The following is a 19331-nucleotide window of genomic DNA, read 5'->3' as shown; positions in this document are numbered from 1 at the left end:
ACACAAATTGCACCCCTCACACATTGCACCACTGCTCCTATACCCTACTACAGCCCCATATCCCAGCAGACCCCAGGTAAGTTGTCAAACTGTACTTAAACGGTTTGACTATTTACTCTGGGAGCGGGTCCCGGCACTCCTGGCACCATACCCACTACACAGAGCAGTAGTGGTTATTTTGCATGGATTATTTCTTTAAATAATCTATAGGTGCCCCTCCTGAGATCAGGCTCTGGATCCGCCACTGATTTTTATATATATATATATATATATATATATATATATATATATATATATATAAATTATGCCTTTAATATTTACACATATATTAATGTACATTTATATATGCATAATACACTAAGAAATGTCATTGATATGTACAATATGTAATAAGCAGATATTGGCCCAGTCTTGTTGCTAGGTACATACTCCAGCACAATAACATATTTAAAGTGAAGAGTGCACCCACAGGACCTCAAAATAAACAAGATAACGTAATTTTTTACAGTTGTGCCCTACATACATTCACCATTTCAGTCCCATTACCAAGCTTTCCTTAATATGTCATGGTAGTTGGACTGAAACATTGGTTATATGCAAAGGCACGTCTGCTTAAAATAAATCTGCACTCTTTTTTTTTTAAGCCTATATGTACTTTTTTCACGTTGGAGTAATAATTTTAATTTTAAGTTATCTTTTCTAACTCTGTATCTGCACACTATGCTGGCGCGACGCATTATGGGGCTGGTAAATAATTTTTTTTCAGGGCTGCTTTTAATTCCCAGTCCGGCCCTGGTCGTGGGCGGCTGGTTGGCGTGCCATCCCCCCTGGCTCTCTGTTCCGAAGGAGAGCACAATGCTGGGGCACCTCTGGAGATCTCTTCCATCCTAGGTGAGGTGAGAAGAAAAGCCCTCTGCCGTGATTCAATACGATTCCAGAAGGCTGCACAGAGAGCATCAAAGGCTGCATGGAACTTAGCTTCCCTGTGTGGGCTTGATTGCTCTGTCAGAGTGGCGGCCATCTTAGCTGTGACACAATGGCTCGTTTTGTCAGGGTGAGTAGTGGCCATTTAGCCTTGTGGGTTACTTTAGCCTTTAGCCCAATGTCACAAAGCCTTTCCCTGGTGGGGACCGGGATAACCCCCACCGGTCCAGAGAGGAGGGGGAAACGGGGCTGTAGATATGAGGTGCAGACACGATGAGAGCTCCAGGCCGGGAGATCGGCCACTTCTCCCTGCCACAGAACCCCCAGAGCAGATAGGCCGCAGGACAGTGCGTAGTCATAGGCTGCTACAAACTTGATCGGGTAAGCTCCCTGGTGTTCAGGAACAGGTAAGTGTCAGTGAGGTAACTCCAAAGGTATTATTCCCTCCGTGGGTCTCACTTTGCAGGCTGTATGCAGGGAGCTCACTTCATGCACGTCCGTCCGCCATGCTGGCAAGGCCCCGCCCCCCCCGGAAGCTGCATTCTTAGTGAGAGGCGGGACAGTGTAGCTGCGGCTGATTTAATAGGGAAATCGATAGCTAGGCTAGTGTATTCAGTGTCCACTACAGTCCTGAATGACTCATCTGATCTCTGCTGTAAGGACAGCACCCCAAAAAGCCCTTTTTATGGCTAGAACATCGGTCTGCTTTTTTTTTTCCCTGTGTAATCTAATTGCAGTTGCCTGCCTGCCAGCGTGTGTGTCAGGCTCACAGCGTATACTGTGTCCACTTGCCCAGTGCCACCACTCATATCTGGTGTCACAATAGCTTGCATTTAAAAAAAAACAAAAAAACTTTTTTGACTGTGAAATAATAGCAGTCAGTTTCCTTCACGCGTGTGCTTTTCAGGGCCTGCCAGGGCACAGTGTCACACCAGTGCAACTCATATCTGGTGTAACAGTAGTGTACATTTAAAAAAAAAAAAAACTAGACATTTGACTGTGAAATAATAGAGGTCAGTTTCCTTCACACGTGTGCGTTTCAGGGCCTGCCAGGGCACAGTGTCACACCAGTGCAACTCATATCTGGTGTATCAGTAGTGTACATTAAAAAAAAAAAATAGAAATTTGACTGTGAAATAATAGCAGTCAGTTTCCTTCACACTTGTGCGTTTCAGGGCCTGCCAGGGCACAGTGTCACACCAGTGCAACTCATATCTGGTGTAACAGTAGTGTACATTTACAAAAAAAATACAATTTTGACTGTAATAGATTGAATAACAGTTAGTTGACTGCAAGCATGTGTGTCAGGCCTACAGCGTCTACTATGCCAACTTCTGCCAGTGCACGGTGCCACTCATATCTGTTGTCACAGTAGCTTGCACGCATCGTACCACTAATCGAAAAAAAAAATGACAGGCAGAGGCAGGCCACCCCGCAGGGGCCGTCGTGGTCGTGGTGCTGTGATTCCATTTGGCCCTAGAATAATGCCCAGTGTTCAGAGGCCATGTACCCTGAACTCGAAAAGTTCTGAGGACATAGTTGACTGGCTAACACAGGACACCCAATCTTCTACAGCTTCCGCTCGGTACCTTGACGCACCATCCTCCTCTAGCTTAGCTTCGGGCACCTCTCAAGTTACCACTCGCCCGCCTGCCGCCACCACCAACACTAGCACCACAGCCACTTCACTTGATCTGTCAGAGGAGTTATTTACACATCAGTTGGAAGAAATGAGTGATGCGCAACCATTATTGCCAGAGGATGTAGATAACTGGGATATGTCTCAGTCAGGCAGCATTACACACATGGACGTACGGTGTGATGATGATGATGTTGTACCCACTGCAGCTTCCTTTGCTGAGGTGTCAGATACAAGGGAAGCGGTTGATGATGACGATGCGTCCGTGGATGTCACGTGGGTGCCCGCTAGAAGAGAAGAAGAACAGGGGGAAAGTTCAGATGGGGAGACAGAGAGGAGGAGGAGGAGACGAGTTGGAAGCAGGGGGAGGTTGTCGCAAGGAGCTAGTGGCACAGTCAGACAGCATGCATCGGCACCCGGGGTCAGCCAGACAGCACGCCAATCAACGCATGCTGTTGCCACCACCAGAATGCCGTCATTGCAGAGCTCAGCAGTGTGGCATTTCTTTTGTGTGTCTACCTCTGACAACAGCGGTGCCATTTGCAACCCGTGCCAAAAGAAACTGAGTTGTGGGAAGTCCAACACCCACCTAGGTACAACTGCTTTGCGAAAGCACATGATCGCACATCACAAACGCCTATGGGATCAACACATGAGTACAAGCAGTACACAAACTCAAAGCCGCCATCCTCCTCCTGGTCCAGCATCTTCAGCCACGTTAACCACTGCTGTCCTCCTTGCCCCCTCTCAACCATCCGCCCCTCCGTCTCTCGCCTTGAGCAGTTCCTGCTCATCTTCCCACAGTCAGGTGTCTGTCAAGGACATGTTTGAGCGTAAGAAGCCAATGCCACAAAGTCACCCCCTTGTCCGGCGTCTGACAGCTGGCTTGACTGAACTCTTAGCCCACCAGCTTTTACCATACAAGGGGACACCGCAGTGGAAGGTACCCGGCCAAAATTTCTTTGCACAAAAGGCTATCCCCAACCTGTACTCGATTGTGCAAAAGGAAGTAATGGCATGTCTGGCACACAGTGTTGGGGCAAGGGTCCATCTGACCACTGATACCTGGTCTGCAAAGCATGGTCAGGGCAGGTATATCACCTACACTGCGCATTGGGTAAACCTGCTGACGGCTGCCAAGCATGGAATGCGTGGCTCTGCAGAGAAGTTGGTGACACCGTTACGACTTGCAGGCAGGCCTGCTGCCACCTACTCTACTCCTCCTACTCCATCCTCTTCCATAACCTCCTCGGCTGAGTCCTCTTCTGCTGCTGCGTCTTGCTCCACATCAACGGCACCCCAGCTCCCCAGGTACTGTTCCACATCCCGGATACGGCAGTGTCACGCCGTCTTGGGGTTGACTTGCCTGAAAGCAGAGAGTCACACCGGACCAGCACTCCTGTCCGCCCTGAACGCACAGGTGGATCAGTGGCTGACTCCGCACCAACTGAAGATCGGCAAAGTGGTTTGTGACAATGGAAGAAATTTGTTGGCGGCATTGCATTTGGGCAAGTTGACACATGTGCCGTGCATGGCACATGTGTGTAATCTGATCATACAATACTTTGTGCATAAGTACCCAGGCATACAGGACGTCCTGAAGCAGGCCAGGAAGGTGTGTGGCCATTTCAGGCATTCCTACACGGCCATGGCGCACTTTTCAGATATCCAGTGGCGAAACATGCCAGTGAGGCGCTTGATTTGCGACAGCCCGACACGTTGGAATTCAACACTCCTAATGTTCGACCGCCTGCTCCAACAAGAAAAAGCGTTAACGAGTATTTGTATGACCGGGGTGCTAGGACAGCCTCTGGGGAGCTGGGAATTTTTTTGCCACGTTACTGGACGCTCATGCGCAATGCCTGAAGGCTCATGCGTCCTTTTGAGGAGGTGACAAACCTAGTCAGTCGCACCGAAGGCACCATCAGCTACATCATACCATTTGTTTTCTTCCTGGAGCGTGCCCTGCGAAGAGTGCTTGATCAGGCCATAGATGAGCGTGAAGAGGAAGAGGAAGAGTTGTGGTCACCATCACCACCAGAAACAGCCTTATCAGCATCGCTTGCTGGACCTACGGCAATGCTGGAAAAGGATTGTGAGGAAGAGGAGTCAGAGGAGGAATGTGGCTTTGAGTAGGAGGAGGGGGAAGAACAACCACAACAGGCATCCCAGGGTGCTCGTTGTCACCTATCTGGTACCCGTGGTGTTGTACGTGGCTGGGGGGAAGAACATACCTTCAGAGAGATCACTGAGGACGAGGAACAGGACATGAGTAGCTCGGCATCCAACCTTGTGCAAATGGGGTCTTTCATGCTGTCGTGCCTGTTGAGGGACCCTCGTATAAAAAGGCTGAAGGAAAACGACCTGTACTGGGTGTCCATGCTACTAGACCCCCGGTATAAGCAGAAAGTGCCTGAAATGTTACCGAATTACGGCAAGTCGGAAAGGATGCAGCAGTTCCAAAATAAATTAAAAAGTATGCTTTACACAGTGTATAAGGGTGATGTCACAGCACAACGGGAATCTAACAGGGGAAGAGGTGGAAGTAATCCTCCTCCTCCCACGACCACGCCGGCAAGGACAGGACGCTTTACAGACGTGTTGTTGATGGAGGACATGTAGAGCTTTTTAAGTCCTACGCATCGCCACAGCCCTTCGGGGTCCACCCTCAGAGAACGACTCGACCGAGAGGTAGCAGACTACCTCGCCTTAACTGCAGATATCGACACTCTGAGGAGCAATGAACCCCTTGACTACTAGGTGTGTAAGGCATGACCTGTGGCCTGAGCTATCCCAATTTGCGATAGAACTTCTGGCCTGCCCCGCTTCAAGTGTCCTGTTAGAAAGGACCTTCAGTGCAGCAGGAGGTATTGTCACTGAGAAGAGAAGTCGCCTAGGTCAAAAAAGTCTAGATTACCTCACCTTTATTAAGATGAATGTGGGATGGATCCCGAAGGGACTGACAGTGGGCGATACATTCAACTAAAAAAGGCCTGATGAGGGGGATGTAACAGGGGGTCGCGGCTTCCTGTTCCTGGTTTCCTGAGAGTGCTTTATCATTGTGAATCTGATTTCCTGGTATCCTGATCTTGGCTTTTCCCTGGTTATTCTGAATTCTGGTTTCCCTGACTTGGCTTGTGTAAACGGTATTGTGTATTTTCTGGCTTCCTTGACCTCGGCTTTCCCTTTGACCATTCTCTGTCTCTAGCGTATTAGTCCGGCCATTCTAAGGTCCGGTTTACGCTCTGTCCTTTTATTTTCCTTTTCTTGCCTATGTATATGTTTACATAGTTTCTGCGTGCTGGACCACACTAGTAGTCGTGACATTAAGTAGTCGTGACTACTTAACACACCACTCCTATCTGGTGGCACATTAGATTGCATGCGCAGTGCCCCAAATTTGAAGTAGGAGGACCGACCAAGCATCTTTTTCCATCTCCCGGTTCCTAAAATCGATGCCTTATATACACGTCCCCTGATAGGGGACGTAACAGGGATTAAACTGATAAGAATAGTACTACTTAACACACCACTCCTATCTGGTGGCACATTAGATTGCACGCACAGTGCACCAAAATTGAAGTAGGAGGACCGACCAAGCATCTTTTTCCCTCTCCCGGTTCCTAAAATCGATGCCTTATATGCACGTCCCCTGACAGGGGACGTAACAGGGATTAAATTGATAGGAATAGTACTACTTAACACACCTTATAATAACACAGAGAGAGGCAACGCAGAGAGAGGAGTCTGAAGAAGAGGAGTTAGAGGAGGAAGTTGGCTTTGAGGAGGTGGAAGACCAAACACAGCAGGCGTCCCAGGGGGCTTATTGTCACCTTTCGGGGACCCTTGGTGTTGTACGTGGCTGGGTGGAGGAAGAGAGACCTTCAATTACATCAGTGAGGACAAGGAACGGGACATGGCTAGCTTGGTATCCAACCTTGTGCAAATGGGGAGTTTGCTGTTGTGCAAATGGACTGTTTGCGGTTGTTTGCGGTGCGTTAAACGGGAGTTTGGTCTGTCACTGTGAAGCAAGCGTAACCCTTACACTACCTGATCGATACAACATCATACCTGATGTTTTAAAGCACGTTATTCCAAACAATCACTAGTCTGAATTAATATTCCTCCACGTTCTTAGCACCATGAGACAGCAGATGTTCTTATATCAGCTGTGGCAACACAGATGTTTACATCGAAATTGATTGCTATAAACATACATGAATTTAAACCATTACTAGCAGATTGGCCAGCACAATGTATTGATAGCATGTATTGGCACACTTGAAGAAAGAAAGAGTCCAATTCAATAATATGTTTCATTACACGGTTACTCCAATTAACATGACCACAATGTGCAGCATTTCTGCCGGGAACACTACACATAATAGTAATAGAGTAATCTGCACCTGTGTATCAGGGACTAAGTTAAAACCTTGGCACACTTAACTTTAGCTGCCCAGAATTCTGTTCAGGGTAGTGTCAATTCTGTGCATAAAATACACCCATCATCAGCACGCACAGCACACTGGCAATGGACATATAGAGGTTCTCTGTTTGCAAGCAGAAGCATTTTTCTCACAACCACCCCATAAAATAGTTTTGTTTTTTTGTTTTGTTAATAAAAAAAATACATTCCCCACCCCCTCCTTTCAGTCTCCCTCTCCACTTCCTACTCTCACCAACTTAGATTGCAGGAACATGCTCTGAGCTGGTGAAATGGTCCAATCAGAGGCTTCTCTACAATCAACCTGTGATTGGACTCTGTGGGGCCCTGGCTGACATCAGGAAAGGGCATGGAAAGCCGTGCCGGCCCCAGAGTAGAATGACCAATCAGGAAATTGGAAAATTTCCTGGCGAGCCAATCCACTCTAGGGTTGGCCAATTTATGTGCAGACAGTCCTGCCTGGCACCATCCCATGGTAAGATATCAAGTCATTTTAGTACAGTCACATTACTTGTGCCCCCCTGTGCTCCACTACTTCAACCACTAAATCTGTTCTTAACCATCAAGAAAAGCACGATTGCTCTATAGAAAAAAGTAGGGCCATATAACACCGTGCTCATTGTCTGTACTTTGCTGTACAGAGACATGCAGCTTCTCCTGCTAGAGAAGGCTGGCTGTGAAACAGCTGGACCCATGTAAATTGTTAATTCATTGTCATGGAGTAACACTTCCGAGTTCGGCACTCAGCGGTGAGGAGCCGGACCCCGCCCCCCTCTGACACAGCTCTGATGGTATTTAGGGAGACTGGGCCAGAGAGAGAGTGCTTGGTGATTGATTGTGTGAGCTAAGGTGTGAGCTGTATCCGCAAGACCGCGGGCTCCACAGGCTCAGCTACTGGGAGCTACTTCCACCAGACTTACCTCTCCACAAGCTCAGACAAGCCGTTCCAGCCTTTGAGCAAATGCAAGGATTGCTGCATGCCATAAAGGATTACTGGAGAATGGATACTTTGCTACTTTACAAGTGGACCATATCTCTGAACTATTGGAGGACTACCCATATTAACCCTTAGTATATCTTTCAGCTATTTGTCTACAATATAATTTATTAATGAACTAATGCTTGCTTACTTAAATCTTTATTGCTACAAGTTACTAATCTCATGAAGGACAACTCCCATCATGCTTATTCACTATGAACTGATCTTGCTTTGCAAATATCCTTTGCTACTTGATTATTGTTCCTATTGAAGATTATTCTCATGAACTAATGTTACTTAATGCATCTCTGAAGAAATACTTAATAACTAGAAAAGCTACAATTTCTGGTGAAATTGTGTGAAGCGTTCTTGCCTCCACCAGTAGTCTACAACTGGGGTGGGCGGAGTAACTGTTATTATTGATTTATATAGCACATTTAATTGCAACGTTGTTGCCCAAAGTGCTTCACAGTTACATTAAAACATACAGTTATACAAACCATTAGCAGGTGCAAAAGGCCCTGTCTATGACATCACTTGCTGCTGCAGCCTTGCACAGGTCAGAGTATTTTGGCAGTTGCCATCTTCAAACGGTCGTATTTTAAAAACTATAAATCCTACAGCAAAGAGCTTTATATTTTGAGAATCACAAGACCCAGTCCTACATTTTGATGCATAGTATGTCTCTGCAATATTAACAATGAAGGCACAGTCGCAGTTTAGATATTGCCCTTCAAATGTGAGCTTTGCAGAGTGGGGTTTCAATGAATGTCAATGGACGGCGTGAGTTGCAAACAAATGTTCATATTGTGACAACTATAGGGAGTATGGCTTAGCCGTGGGCATTTTTAGTGGCAGCAGGGATTGCTGAACGTTTTGATATAAGATTTGTGTAGGTGGGCCTGAAAATGAGGGAGTGGTAGCAGTTTAGAAATCATGTCCTGATTTTTCAGCTTTTGCCAGCTCCCACTCTAGCTTTGTCATTCATTCCTATGGAACAAATTTCGCCACAAGAACGACTATATTCCGTGAACCATTCGCCGAAACGTTCCACAAAGTAATAGCAATCCGATCGGGAACAATCTGCACGTTTTGGTATTTTTTTGTCTATGTAGTGTAAAAACTGTGGGAGGAGTTAGGGTGGCAAATTTGGCTATAATAATAATAACTAGAAAAGCTACAATTTCTGGGGAAATTGTGTGAAGTGTTCTTGCCTCCATCAGTAGTCTACAACTAGAGTGGGCGGAGTAACTGTTATCATTTATATAGCACATTTAATTGCAATGTTGTTGCCCAAAGTGCTTCACAGTTACATTAAAACATACAGTTATAAAACATTAGCAGGTGTAAAAGGCTTTGTCTATGACATCACTTGCTGCTGCAGCCTTGCACAGGTCTGAGTATTTTGGCGGTTGCCATCTTCAAACGGTCGTATTTTAAAAACTATAAATCCTACAGTGAAGAGCTTTATATTGTGAGAATCACAAGACCCAGGCCTACATGTTGATGTATAGTATGTCTCTGAGATATTAACAATGAAGGCACAGTCGCAGTTTAGAAATTGCCCTTCAAATGTGAGCTTTGCAGAGTGGAGTTTCAATGAATGTCAATGGAAGGCGTGAGTTGCAAACAAATGGTTATATTGTGAAAACTATCAGGACTATGGCTTAGCTGTGGAAATTTTTAGTGGCAGCAGGGATAGCTGAACGTTTTGATATACGATTTGTGTAGGTGGGCCTGAAAATGAGGGAGTGGTGGCAGTTTAGAAATCATGTCCTGATTTTTCAGCTTTTGCCAGCTCCCACTCTAGCTTTGCCATTCATTCCTATGGGACAAATTTCGCCACAAGAACGACGATATTCCGTGAACCATACGGAGAAACGTTCCACAAAGTAATAGCAATCCAATCGGGAACAATCTGCACGTTTTGGTATATTTTTGTCTATGTAGTGTATAATCTGTGGGAGGAGTTAGGGTGGCAAATTTGGCTATAATAAGAATAAGAATAAGAATAATATATATGTGAGATAACATTAAGTGGTCTTGCTATGCAAGAACACTTAATGAACTTTATGTTGTTGATTACTTGCACTTCTTCTTATTGGATTATTGCCTAAATGCAATTCATTTAAGTTTAACACTTATTAAAACTTCGGTTGAATCAAGTTACCAGTGATTCTATCTTTTCTTAAAGCTACAGTATTGATACTTAAGGATTCTCCATTTCTTCACTATTGTAATTAGGGAGATTACAAGCTGCAGTTGAGTTCCAATCCAAATCACCCCTAGTAGCGTAACATTCATGCTAATACTGTAGGATGGAGTTCTCTCATGGCATCATAACTGCTACAGTTGGCTGTATTTGTTATGGTACTTGGATTGTTCATATAAGCCTTGCAGGCTCCAGTACAGTGCGTGGAAGGGTCAAGTGACACTTAGTATCCTTTTTGAAGAAAAGAGCTTGAGCAGTAAAGGAGAAAAAATGTTTTGCATTGCAAAGCTCTCAGCCGGAATAAAGAACATGATGTATATGCATTGTTGGTGCTGTAGACGTTAAATACATATTTCCATGAGTTTCTTCCTTTCAGTTAGAATGTTTCAATGGAATTTGAAAGCATTCTATTATTTGTTCAGAATGTTTAGTTAAAAGTACGTAATGTGCGTTTGTGTTTATTATAGATCAATCAATTGATCACAATAGGTTAAAAATGTAAATGAATAAGTTCAGTTCCCAAAACGACGTCACCATTCATTGATTCACCTGAGCTAATCATGCAACAATTTGCTAAAAGTGTGCACTATTGGGGGGGAAGGGCTGTGCTTAAGGGCTGACTTTGAAAATCTTTGTAGCAAATGGAATGTGTCTCCTAAGGGCAAATACCGCCCAGTCATGAGGGGAAAAAACACCGGTAATAATTGTGCATTTTAATTTTCTAATGAATACGTTAATGCTCTCTTTGCAACAATGCAGATACAATGCTAACTCGATTAATGAAATCTCCTTTGTTTTCTATTATCAGGAAGTAATGCGAAATGCAGAACATTTTCAAATGAGTGTTATAAACCATTGTGTTTAATTCAGAAATTAAATACCGTATATACTCGAGTATAAGCCGACCCGAATATAAGCCGAGGCCCCTAATTTTACCCCCAAAAATTGGGAAAACGTATTGACTCGAGTATAAGACTAGGGTGGGAAATGAAGCAGCTACTGGTAAATTTCTAAATAAAATTAGATCCTAAAAAAATTATATTAACTGAATATTTATTTACAGCGTGTGTATATAATGAATGCAGTGTGTATATGAATGCAGTGTGTGTGTATGCAGTGTGTATGAGTGCAGTGTGTATATAATGAATGGAGTGCAGTGTGTGTATATGAGTGCAGTGTGTGTATAATGAATGCAGTGCAGTGTGTGTATGAGTGCAGTGTATGTATGAGTGCAGTGTGTATGTATGAGTGCAGTGTGTATGTATGAGTGCAGTGTGTGTATATGAGTGCAGTGTGTGTATATGAGTGCAGTGTGTGTGTGTGTGTATGAATGCAGTGTGTATATAATGAATGCAGTGCAGTGTGTGTATGAGTGCAGTGTGTATGCAGTGTGTGTATGAGTGTAGTGTGTGTATATGAGTGCAGTGTGTATATGAGTGTGTATAATGAATGCAGTGCAGTGTGTGTATATGAGTGCAGTGTGTGTATATGAGTGCAGTGTGTATATGAGTGCAGTGTGTATATAATGAATGATGAATGCAGTGTGTATGTGTGAGTGCAGTGTGTATGCAGTGTGTGTATAATGAATGCAGTGCAGTGTGTGTGTATGAGTGCAGTGCAGTGTGTGTGTATGAGTGCAGTGTGTATATAATGAATGCAGTGTGTGTGTGTGTGTGTGTGTGTGTGTGCGTGCGCGCGCGCAGAGCATTGGTGGGGGTTGGGCATTTTATTAATTATTATTTAATTATTATCTTAATATTTTTTTTTAGGTAATTATTTTTTTATTTTATTATTAATTGTATTATTTTTTTTTGTTATTATTATTTTAATATTTTTTTTTCTTATTATTTGTTTTATTAATATTTTTATTTTTTCGTCCCCCCTCCCTGCCTGTTAGCTGGCCAGGGAGGGGGGCTCTCACTCCCTGGTGGTCCAGTGGATGGGCTGTAGGAGGGGGGCTGTCAGGAAGCTGTAACTTACCTTCACCGCAGCTCCTGTCAGCTCCCTTCTCTCTCCTCCGTCCGTGCAGCTCCCAGGTCGGCTTCCTCTGCAACTCTCGCGGCCGCGCGGAGCGTTGCCACGGTAACCCGTGGCAACGCTCTGACCCCGCGGCTCTCGCGAGAGTTGCAGAGGAAGCTGACCTGGGAGCTGCACGGACGGAGGAGAGAGAAGGGAGCTGACAGGAGCTGCTGTGAAGGTAAGTTACAGCTCTGCCAGCCCCCCTCTCCCCCCAGTCTGTATTATGGCAATGAAAATTGCCATAATACAGACCTTGACTCGAGTATAAGCCGAGTTGGGGTTTTTCAGCCCAAAAAATGGGCTGAAAAACTCGGCTTATACTCGAGTATATACGGTAGATAAAATGATGCATAATACAGATTTGTTAAAGTCAACATACTTCAGAAGGCCAGTCCCTTAAGACAAAATTTCCACTGTCCCTCTTCGCAGACAGAGAGTTACAGGGAAGTGATAACCGACTTACCATGCTTAAGGGGAACTGTAACTTGTCAAGATTTTTAATATTATCTTTACTAATCTCTATATTTAACAAATATGTATTTGTGAGGTGTGAAAAAAAAAAAAAGATTAGAGACAATTGGAATGGTCTGGGTGCAGTCCCCTTAACCCTGCAATGTGAACAGACAGCAACTAGAGGCACTTCCTACAATTACACAGAGTTTAGCTCCATGAAACAACGTTTACACAGAATTTAGCTCCATGACAGAAAGAAGGAGGGCGTATACCGCGCCTATTAGTTTAAATTAAAATATACAGAAAATACATACATATGTTCTTGGATTTTCCAATAAATCGTGACCTCAAAAAAAATTAAGACAAAAAATAATAGTGCAATACAGCAAATTTTATCTTAAAAATAAGTGATTAGTAACTATGTACAGTCCACTCACATGGAGATGAGCATAGGCGTGCGCACGGGGTGTGCCGGGTGTGCCTGGGCACACCCTAATCCCCGCGGCACGCCTATGGATTGAGTCCTGCAGGAACTGACGTCATATTCCGGCTCCCAGCTACAGCAGACAGCCCGCGCGGCGAGAGGGAGCAGAGAGCTCACAGCTCCCTCGCCGCGGCTGATATTGAGAGAGCCGCCCGACCCACTGGACCCCAGGGACAAGTCCACGCCAGCACTCCAGGTAGGGAGGCTGGGTGGACATTTTTTTAATTAAAAAAATAATAATTTGTGTGTGTGTGAATGTGTGTGTGTGTGTGTGTGTGTGTGTCTGTGACTGTGTTTGTGTGTGTGTCTGTTTGTGTGTGTGTGTGTGTGTGTCTGTGTGTGTGTATGTGAATGTGTGTGTGTGTCTGTGAATGTGTGTGTGAACGTGTGTGTGTGTGTGTATGTGAATATGTGTGTGTCTGTGAATGTGTGTGTGTGTGTGTGTGTGAATGTGTGAGTGTGTGAGTGTATGTGTGTATGTGTATCTGTGAATGTGTATCTGTGAATGTGTGTCTGTGAATGTGTGTCAGTGTATGTGAATATGTGTGTCTGTGAATGTGTGTGTCTATGAATGTATGAGTGTGTGTGTGTCTGTGAGTGTATGTGTGTGTGTTTGAGTATGCGTGTCAGTGTGTGTATATATATATATATATATATACACACACACACACACACACACACATATACATACACAGACTGGAGTGTATATTATTTTTGTGGGGGGGTGGGAATCTTGGTTCCCACACTTTATTCCCCAGGACTTTATTCTCCCCTGTCGGCTCACGCAGAACCGGCGCTGAATGTCGGCTCTGCTCTAAGCCTCCATGGGCCGGCGGGGAGATCAAAGATCTACCTCACCGGCCCACAGCAGCATGAAGGGAGGCAGGAGAGGACCCGGGGAGCTCTAGACAGCAGCTCCGCCAGGTTCCTCTGGCGAGATCTGAGCGTTGCCGCGGCAATGCTCAGATCTCACGAGAGTTAACTCTAGCCCCGCAGGCTAGAGTTCACTCTCCACTGGACCACCAGGGATGGCACATGGCAGCAAGGATCCCCCCTCCCTACATAAGGTAAGAAGGGAGGGGGGATATTTACTAATCTGCCCCCACCTCCACAATCTGTCCAAACATACAGCACACATACACACATACAGCACCCACACACAAAAAGCACCTACAGACATACAGCACTCTCACACAAACAGCACACACACAGCACCCTCACACACACTGCACTCAAACAGCACCCACACACATACAGTACACATACAGCACCCTCACACACACAGTACACTAACCGCACCCTCACAAACACACACAGCACCTTTACAAACACACAACACCCTCACACACAGCACACTAACAACACCCTCGCAAACACACACACACACACAAACAGCACCCTCAGAAATACATGACACCCACACACATCACACAAACAGCACCCTCACACACACAGCACCATCACACACACATCACACAAACAGCACCCTCACACACACAGCACCCTCACACAGCACACTAACAGGACCCTAACACACACACACACACACACACACACAGACACCCTCACACACAAACAGCACCCTCACACACACACACACACACACACAAACACCCTCACCCACATAGCACACTACCAGCACCCTCACACATACACACACACAGCAGCACCCTTACACACACCACCCTCACACAGCACACTAACAGCACACACACACACACACACACACACACACACAGCAGTGTATGTATATATGTGTGTGTGTGTGTGTATATATATATATATATATATATATATATATATACATATATATACATGCGGCGTGTGTTTGTGCTTTAGGGTGCACACCCTAATGCAATAGGCTGCGCACGCCTATGGAGATGAGCTATAACAGAGCTCTACTGTGAAGCGCTTGGACGGTACAATCCCCGTCTTTGGATTTGTAGTAGTTGTCACAGATGTTCTCAATATGCCATGTGCGTAGTTGGTATAAAAAACAGAAAGATAGCAGCAATATGGTGAAGTAAGTACCAATGGTATAATAGATAATAAATGGTATTCTACTTACACTTTCCAGAGCATGTGACCTGCTCTGGTGTAAACAGCTTGGGTGGTATGATCCCCACCAAGGATATACAGGATACCAGGAAATGAAGATAGTAAGTCTAAAAAGTAACTTAGAAGTATACTTTAATATATATAAACAAAACAATGGTTAATAAAATGTAAATATAAAATATAGTTGCCTTCAAAACGCAATGCTTTCCTATATGCAGGGACGTACCAGAGGTGGAACCTGTGTTTGACACCACCCCCTCCCCCAATTCAAATGTAAAAAAAAACATTAATTTTTTGAAAAAGTTTAGTACAAAACCCTGTCCAGTCCCCCTTCTACACAACCGCACTTCTACAAAACACCTGCCCAGTTCCCCTTCTACAAAAACCCTAAACCCCTCTACGCCTGCCTAGCCCTGTCATGAATGTGGGCTATTGGCACAGCCAAGACAGTGGGGAGAATATGGAAGTGAAAGGGTTAATGACACCAGGGGCGGACTGAGAACCCTCAGGGCCCCCGGGCAAAATAAATCAAGGGCCCCCTTACAGGCCCCACCCATACTCCGCAGCAAGCGCCACCCATGTCCCGCCTCCATGCACCGCCTCCAGCCACACCCTACACAATCTTTAGACACAAGGAATAAAAGTGCAATAATCCCTTCAAGGCCCCAGTAGAGACTACAATTGAGGGCTAATGGGCCATGGAGGGGGGTCTTTCTAGCAGAGGCTATCTCAGTGTCCTTTAGAGAGTGTGTTAGAAAGAATCCCCTCCAGGCCCTATTAGAGACTACAATGGAGTCTAACAGGCTTGGAAGGGGGTCTTTCTAACAGAGGCCATCTCAGTGTCCCTGCTGGAAACAGTCGCCTCCAGGCCCCAGTAGAGACTACAATTGAGGGCTAATGGGCCATGGAGGGGGGGAGCATTCTAGCAGAGGCTATCTCAGTGTCCTTTAGAGAGTGTGTTAGAAAGAATTTCCTCCAGGTCCCATTAGAGACTACAATGGAGTCTAATGGGGCCTGGAGGGGGGTGTCTCCAACACTCTGGTTCCTATTCACAATATAGCAACACAACATAGCTGATACCTAGGCCAAGTTGGCTCCTCTTACCTTAATTACTGTTGCTGGCTGGCAGTCTGTGGGCTTGCTGGAAGGCTGTGGGCTTACTGGCTGCGGCTGGCAGGCTGTGGGCTTGCTGGCAGGCTGTGGGCTTGCTGGCTACTGCCGGCAGGCTGTGGGCTTGCTGGCTGCGGCTGGCAGGCTGTGGGCTTGCTGGAAGGCTGTGGGCTTACTGGCTGCGGCTGGCAGGCTGTGGGCTTGCTGGCAGGCTGTGGGCTTACTGGCTACTGCCGGCAGGCTGTGGGCTTGCTGGCTGCGGCTGGCAGGCTGTGGGCTTGCTGGCTGCGGCTGGCAGGCTGTGGCTTGCTGGCTGGCAGGCTGTGGCTTGCTGGCTGCGGTTGGCAGGCTGTGGGGTTGCTGGCTTTAAGCCTAACTGGTGGCCTGTAGGCTGGCTGGCTGTCTACTGGCCAGCCTGTGGGCTGGCTGGCCTGTGGGTTGGCTGGCTTGCTGGCTACTGGGGCACTCGTAGATTATTTAAAGAAATAATCCATGCCCAATAACCACTACTACTCTGTGTAGTCGTTATGGTGCCAGGAGGGCCGGGCCCCCCTCCCAGAGTAAGTAGTCAAACCGTTTGACAACTTACCTGGGGTCTGCTGGGATATGAGGCTGTAGTAGGGTATAGGAGCAGTGGTGCAATGTGTAAGGGGTGCAGTCTGTGTGAAAGGTTCAGTGTGTGTGAGGGGGTGTAGTGTGTGAATGTGTAGGGTGTGTGTGGCAATGTTAGTATGGGGGGCTGTGTGTGTATGGGTGGGCAGTGTATGTGTGTGTGTGTGTGTGAGGCAATGTGTGTAAATGTGTATGGTGTGTGTGGGGGCAGTGTGTGTGTATGGGGGGCAGTGTGTGAATGTGTATGGTGTGGGGGCAGTGTGTTTATGGGGCTAAAGTTCACTCTCACCACTGCGACCACCAGGAATACCTGGTGGTCACAGTGTTGAGAGTGAACTCTAGCCCGTAGCTCCAGGGCTAGAGTTTACTCTTGCAAGAGCCGTAACGTTGCCGTGGTAACCGCGGCAACGATCTGTGCTCGTGCAAGAAGGACCCAGAGGAGCTGCAGGCTGAGCTCTCTTCCTCCCTCCCCTTCCGGCTGCCCGCATGGTGCCTGCGGACAGGGGAGGGGGCAATTGCCCTCCTCTTACTCCCCCCTCCCCCTCTTCTTACCCCCCTCCCCCTCTTCTTACTCCCACTCTCTTCTTACCCCCATTCTTACTCTCCCCTCTTCTTACTCCCCCCTCCCCCTTCTTACTCTCCCCATCTTCTTACTCCCCCTCCCCCTCTTCTTACTCCCACCTCTTCTTACTCCTCCCTCTTCTTACTCCCCCCTCTTCTTACCCCCTCCCCCCTCTTCTTACCCCCCCTCTTCTTACCCCCCCCGCTCTTCTTACCCCCCTCCCCCCTCTTCTTACTCCCCCTTCCTCTTTTTACTCCCCCTCCCCTCTTCTTACCCCCTTTACTCCCCCCCTCTCTTCTTAATCTCCCCTCTTCTTACCCCCTCCCCCCTCTTCTTACTCTCCCCTCCCCCTCTTCTTACTCCCCCCTTCCTCTTTTTCTCCCCCCTCCCTTCTTACCCCTCTCTCTCTTCTTACCCCCTCCCTCTTCTTACCCCCTCCCTCTCTCTTCTTACCCCCCCTCTCTCTTTTTACCCCCCTCCCTCTCTCTTTTTACCCCCCTCTCTTTTAACCCCCCTCCCTCTCTTTTTTAACCCCCCTCCCTCTCTCTTTTAACCCCCCTCCCTCTCTCTTTTAACCCCCCCTCCCTTTTAACCCCCCCTCCCTCTCTCTTTTAACCCCCCCTCCCTCTCTCTTTTAACCCCCCCTCCCTCTCTCTTTTAACCCCCCCTCCCTCTCTCTTTTAACCCCCCCTCTCTCTTTTAATCCCCCCTCCCTCTCTCTTTTAACCCCCCCTCCCTCTCTCTTTTAACCCCCCCCTCCCTCTCTCTTTTACCCCCCCGCCCCTTTAAATGCTGCAGCCGCCTGAGCGCTCTCTTAAGAGCGCTCAGGCGGCTGCAGCTTCTCACCTCCCCTCCCCGTAGCGTGGCCGAGCTGCTCTGCGTCCGCGGTGCCGACCGGATTGATAGGAAGGTGCACACACACTGAGTGTGCACCTTCCTGTCAGTCCGGCCGGGTACAGGAAACAGAAACTCACTAACAACCACTAAATTACCCACTGCAATCCCTTCTACACTTACACCCTAGTACACACTTTACTGCCACCACCAAGACTTTATATCCGAGTAAACATGTGCAATTAGTTTTAGTCCGAATTGAAATTCTGACAGATTTCGGCAATTCGGACATTCAGATGCTTACGAATGTCCGAATTACCTAAATGCCAAATTGCCGCCTTGCTGAAGTGCCGAATTTCAGAAGTGCCGAATTTCGGAAGTACTGAACCGAATTGCCGAAGTGCAGAATTTCGAAAGTGCCGAAGTTCTTCGGATTTCTGAAAAATGGCAAAACAGGAGAGGGAGGGAAAATTAAGGAAATGATAACAGGAATCTAACTCTACCCCTAACCCTTACCCCAATGGTAACCCTACCCCTAACCTTACCCCTACTAGGATTAGGGGTAGGGTTAGGAGTACTGTTATGGTAGGGTTGGGGATAGGGGTAGGGTTAGAGGTAGGGTAAGGAGTAGGGTTAGGGTTAGGGGTAGGGTTAGGAGTAGGGTTGGGGTAGGGTTATGGTTAGGGTTAGGGGTAGGGTTAGGGGTAGGGTTGGGGTTGCGGGTTAGGTTAGGGGTAGAGCTAAGGGTAGGGGTAGGTTTAGGGGTAGGATTGGGGTTAGGGGTAAGGGTGGGGTAGGGGTAAGGTTAGGGGTAGGATTAGGGGTACGGATAGGGATGGGGTTAGGGTTAGGGGTAGGGTTAGGCTTAGGGAATTGCAGAAGTTCCGAAATCCCAAAGTGCTGAATTGCCGAAATCCCGAATTTTGGATTGCCGAACTGAAGTGCCGAATTCCAGAGTTCTCGAATTCCCGAATTGCCGAAGTCCCGAATTCCCGAATTAC

At 46.8% G+C, this 19331-nt stretch overlaps 1 protein-coding gene across 1 annotated transcript in view; it reads right to left on the bottom strand.

The window, feature by feature from the left end:
• Window positions 1-1758: 1758 nt before the first annotated feature.
• Window positions 1759-19331, bottom strand: part of USP15 (ubiquitin specific peptidase 15) — a 240680-nt gene continuing 223107 nt past the window's right edge. Inside the window, exon 23 of the transcript XR_010090423.1 lies at window positions 1759-1776. The gene's annotated coding sequence lies outside the window, so the exon portion shown is untranslated. The remainder of the gene's footprint in view (window positions 1777-19331) is intronic.

Source organism: Pelobates fuscus, chromosome 3 (assembly GCF_036172605.1).
Source record: "Pelobates fuscus isolate aPelFus1 chromosome 3, aPelFus1.pri, whole genome shotgun sequence".
NCBI classification, from domain to species: domain Eukaryota; kingdom Metazoa; phylum Chordata; class Amphibia; order Anura; family Pelobatidae; genus Pelobates; species Pelobates fuscus.
This window is presented reverse-complemented; position numbering and strand designations above follow the sequence as displayed.